This window comes from Metopolophium dirhodum, chromosome 2 (genome assembly GCF_019925205.1).
Source record: "Metopolophium dirhodum isolate CAU chromosome 2, ASM1992520v1, whole genome shotgun sequence".
Lineage (NCBI taxonomy): Eukaryota > Metazoa > Arthropoda > Insecta > Hemiptera > Aphididae > Metopolophium > Metopolophium dirhodum.
The window spans coordinates 39316629-39322628 of NC_083561.1; positions in this window are offsets into that span (position 1 = coordinate 39316629).

Consider the following 6000-nt stretch of genomic DNA (forward strand, 5'->3'; position numbering starts at 1 on the left):
AATTAGTAATATAGTTTTTGTGTTGATCTCATTTTGACCAAAACATTGTATGTTATATAAAATTATTATGTTTATTTAACTTATAACGTATTAGTCAACATTGTAATTTGTAGTACATACATACATATATACTTACAGTATTTATATCATAATAAATATATGCATGATAATATATGCAATACAAATAGACTTGTTCCGAGCGGCGGGTGAATTAAATCGATCAAGCGAGCTGATGACACGGTGTATCGGACACGCGCAGACTTACCGAGCATTCCCGGTGACTTGGTTACACAAATCCCAAGGTCGCATTATTGCCGCCACGCCACCGCCGCACAGGTTGCTGTTTTTCCATAATAATATTCTCCTCTACAACGATTAATCCGATACGCGTCGGCTGTCTGCGCTTGATAATTTGCATTCACCCGTCCGGACGTTGGCTCGGAGATCATCGTTTAATTGCTATAACTACGTCATTACTATAATATTATAGGTATTATTATTACGTCAAATTTTGTTTTTGTTTTTTATCAAGGCTGTCCCAGACGTGGGGTAAGTATAATAATAATATATATATATTTATACCAATTTTGTTATAACAATATAATATTAACACATTTTACGTAAGTAGTTTAAATATTACCATTTTTTTTAATTTTTTTTATTTTTTTATTTCTGTGTCTGTCATCACCTTTTAGGACAGTAAAAGTGCTTGGATGTTCTTCAACAGTAACTTTTCTGATAGGAGAGTGAATCTAGTTGGTACTTTGGGAGGTCAAAAGTAAATTTCGCAGTAGTTTTCAAAGGGACGTTCTAAAATATCGTTCTAATAGCAGTTGAAAAATATTAAAAATACATAGGCACAATTTTTTTTTATAAGCATTTAAAGTTAAAATTTTGACAACATTTATCAAATTTATAATTTATTAATTATTTTGTGGTTAAAAATGTATAAAATGTTTAACTTTTATGGCTAAAGATTGAAAATTTAAAACAAGGCTCCGAGTAAATAGGTTATATATAAATTACTTTATTCACAATAATATCATCAAATATACTTGGTAAAATCATAGGCTGACTGACCGTTTTCGCTCAGAATCGTTTTTCTTATACAATGATATTATATCATTGAATTCAAATTTAACACCATCCATTACAGTGACCCACTTGTAACCTACTGTACAGCAGAGCGACATCCACTTATCCACCTTTTTTAATATTTATATATGTTAACATGCAGGCTGTTATATTTTAGATTCCAAGCAGAGCGACGAATGTATTGATTGTCCAATGATGTGTGTTTTTTTAGATTCTGAGCGTACAATGAATGTATTGATTTTACAATGATGTGTGTTTTTTTTAAAAATTTTTTTTTTTGTCTGTCATCACTTTTTATGTGAACTTTCTGCAACAGTATCTTTTCTGATAGGAAAGTAAATCTAATTAGGGGGGTCAAAAGACTCAAAAGTAAAAATTTTCCAGTAGTTTTCATAAACGCCTCAAAATATATTGTTTCAAAGACAGATGAAAAATATTAAAAATCCAGTCTCAATTTTTTTTTATAAGCAATCAAAGTTTAAATATTGACAAAATACGTAAAATTCACAAAAATGTGCAAATTATTTAGAAATTCATAAAAAATTTTATTTTTAAATCTAAGATTTTATCAAAAAAAAAATGTTTACAAGTAAATCAAATTAAATTTTTATGTGCGTTTGAAATTCATATTTTTCTAAGGTTGGATATTCACTCGATTTCTCATCATGTAGCCATTTTGTCATTTTATTGGAATTCAAAATCGAATAACTATAGATACATGAAAATTTCACTGAATGTTTATATTTTCATTTTATATAGGTATACACCATACAATTTTGAAAATATTTTGACTCTTTTTGAGCTGTTAACGGACATTGTCGGTTTTAAATTTTTTAGTTTTTTTTTCTATAAATGTCAATAAAATTTTATTTGTTGGGTAAAAATCGTGACAATTTTATACAAGGCTCCATACAATATCAGTTGAAAAATATTAAAAATACATAGAGCACAGTTTTTTTTTATAAGCATTTAAAGTTGACAATTTAAAATTTAATAATTATTTTGTAGTTAAAAATTTATAAAATGTTCAACTTTTATAGCTAAAGATTGAAAATTTAAAACAAGGCTCCACGTAAATAGGTTATATAATATAAATTACTTTATTCACAATTATATCATTAACTACGGGCTACGCGTATACTTAGTAATATCATTGCTGACTGACCGTATTCGCTCAAAATCGTTTTTCTTTTACAATATGATATTATATCATTGAATTAAAATTTAACACCATTCATTACAGTGACCCATTTGTAACCTACTGTACAGCAGAGCGACACCCTGTACTTGCCCACCTTTATTATTTTATTTATTTTTTCTTTTGTGTCTGTCATCACCGTTTGGGGCAGTAAAACTGTTTCGATTTTCTTCAACAGTATCTTATTTGATGGGAAAGTGAATCTAATTGGTGCATTCAGGAGGTCAAAATTTAAAATTCCCAATAGTTTTCAAAAACGTTGTAAAAAAACTACATAAAAATTAAGAAAAAACGGGAATTTTTACGCAAAATCGGTTTTTGACAAAATGTCAATGTGTTGTCACTGTGCCGTTACAATATTACGAAGCATTATTATTTTTAATTTTATTCAACGATATTGAAAACACAGACAACTATTATTAATTTACAATAAAAATGTATGTTTATGTATTAAAAAAAAAAAATTAGGAACACTGTTTAAACTTTAAACCGTAAGTACCTATAAGTATTATGACACTACCTAATTGTTCCAGGCTCGTCCAGAAATCGAAGTCTGAGCACAGCCGTGTCTAAAATATAGGTAACACACTCATATCGATCACCAGTATTGTAAAATAACTTTTTAAAAGTATCCAAGTACTGTACAGATACAGATACTTATTTTGAAAATAATTTAAAATACGTATTTGAATATAGTCAGCCAAAAAAGTATTTATAGATACTTTCAAATTTTAGATTCTGAGTGAAGCGATGAATGTATTGATTTTACAATGATGTGTGTTTTTTTTTATTTTTTTTATTTTTTATTGTTGTGTGTCTGTCATCACCTTTTAGAACAGTAAAAGTGCTTGGATTTTCTTCAATAGTAACTTTTCTGATAGGAAAGTGAATCTAGTTGGTACTTCGGGGGGTCAAAAGTAAAAATTTCGAGAGACAATCGACAAGCGACGTGAAAAACAAAAGAAAAATTAAGGAAAAACGGGAATTTTTACGCAAAATCTGTTTTCGAGAAAATCGATTTTGGTTTTTGGTGTAACTCTAAAACAAATGACCGTAGGGACATGAAATTTTGACTGAATGTTTATATTAGCATTTTCTATACACCATAAAATTTACAAAATATTTTGACTCTTTTTGAGCTGTTTACGGCCATTGTCATTTTTTAATTTTTTTAGTTTTTTTTTTCTATAAATATCAATAAAATTGTATCTGTTGAGAAAAAAGCTTGAAAATTTAATAGAAGGCACCTAGGTTATTGTTTCAAAGGCAGATGAAAAAAATTAAAAATTCTTGGTCACAGTTTTTATTTATAAGCATTTAAAGTTCAAATTTTGACAAAATACTGAAAATCACGAAAATTAGTAAATTATTTTGATTTGAGAATTCATAAAAATTTTTCTTTTTAAATCTTAGATTTGAAAATGTAATATAAGATTACACATAAGTTTGTCTACCTTTATCAAAAAAAAAAAATATCTACAAGAAACTTAAATTAAATTTTTATGAGCGTCTGAAATTTATATTTTTACAATATTTGATATTCACTCGATTTCTCATGTAACAATTTTCTTATTTTATTGTAATTATAAAACGAATGACTGTAGATACTTGAAAATTTCACTGAATGTTTATATTAGCATTTTCTATACACCATAAAACTTTGAAAATATTTTGACTCTTTTTGAGTCTTTTACGGACATTGTCCGTTTTCAATTTTTTTAGTTTTTTTTTTCTATAAATATCAATAAAATTTTATTTGTTTGGTAAAAAAGCGTGAAAATTTAATATAAGGCTCCTGATATATCGTTCTAATAGGAGTTGAAAAATATTAAAAATACATAATATGCACAATTTTTTTTTATAATCATTTAAAGTTTTCGCTCAGAAGCGTTTTTTTAATACAATGATATTATGTCATTGAATTCAAATTTAACACCATCCATTACAGTGTTCCACTTGTAACCTACTGTACAGCAGAGTGACATCCACCTATCCACCTTTTTTTTTTTGTGTACGATACCCGTAGACATTTACTTTCCGGTTTCCTGTATCCGCCTGCATCCGTTTAATCAAAATCAGCATTCCTACCCTATCTATTAGATAGATACCTGCAGGTTTATTATTATTATTGGTTGGTCTAAGCACATAATACATTTAATTATTGTGGTTTTTTTTTATAATATATTATTATTATTTAATTTATTCTGTGCCTCTGTGGTATAAGTCCCATCGATAGTATAGTATGGGTAGGTAGTGGTGTAACAGTTTCGAATATTTTCGATCTTATATATATGGCGCTTTGACTCCCTCGACTATTGGTGCTCGAGGGACTCAAGTCTTTATTTTATTATTTTAATCCCAGTAACTTAATAATAATTGTCTTGTGAATTACAATTTTTAAAAACTGTGATGTATTGATCATTATTTACAAGGTTATTTTGATTTTGACGTATAATAATATTTTGATAAGTACCTACTACCCTGCGTTACTCGATCATTACCTATAGGCTATAGTCCATTCTATAAACTTCCATTTAAATCGCCAAGAAGGAAAGTAGGGGGGGGGGAGTATTTTTTCTGAGTTCTGTTGCAATCATTCCTGTAAACTAAAACGAAAAAAATTACTTAGCCGGAACCACTGATGATATTATAAGCATGACATTTTGTAAGCTAGTCGCGTGCAGTCGATCAAGTGAGTGATAAGTGCGTTACTGGTCAGAACCTCTGTTAGCATATTTTTTAATTCCAAGCATCCATATTTGTATTCAGACTCTCATTTGTATTTTTAATAATACCTTCATTTTATAAGTACCTACCTATCTCTTGTGTATTTAAATATTCGTTCTTTCATTCAATAAATATTTAAAAGGTAATTATATCGGTATTCAAGTGCGTGTTATTTTATTTAAATAATAATTTACATCAATACCAAATCGCTTGAACACTTTACGACAGTACACTACACTTCATTACCCTATTTGTATCGGAACCGAATATACCACTAGTATCATTATGCTGATGGTGCATCGGCAAAAGAGCTGCAAACAGTAGTACCGTCGTTATATCTTAAGTATAAACGTTGTATAAAAATAATACTTCCTTTTGGAACTCCAGTGTTAATACGGTGGTATTTAAAATATTACAACAGGCATCGCCACAGGAGACTTTAAAAGATCGATTATCGAGGAATTATTGAACGAAGAGATAATAATAGAAGTCGAGAAGGAATATGAGTTTTCGTAAAATTATAATTATTTCTTTGAAAATCCGGAGCTTGCGTAAAATAAAATTGTTTATTTAAACGCCTTCCATATTATAGTATAATTATTATTAAAAAATTTATACCTTCAATTTTTAAATAATAAAATATATCATAATAATCAATATTCATTATAGGAGGATGCAACTCCCGCATGTTTAAACACCGTCATAGAAATTTGCAACATAGCAAAAACTGTTTTGCGCGGTATAGAACCATTCAAACTGTAGTGATAGTTAAAACTCCAAAATGATGTACAATATAGTTCAGAACATTATCTGTGAAATGTCGTTTTATTTTTTCATCACTTCAACGAAAAAAGTTCTTATTGTTTCAAAATCTATTATTGTTTGTGTTTTTCAAACTTATATAACTTTTGTTGTAGTTCCGATATCGAAAAAATAAAATCTTTATTTTACAGCCAATTTTTCTTTTATTCGTGGTGAAA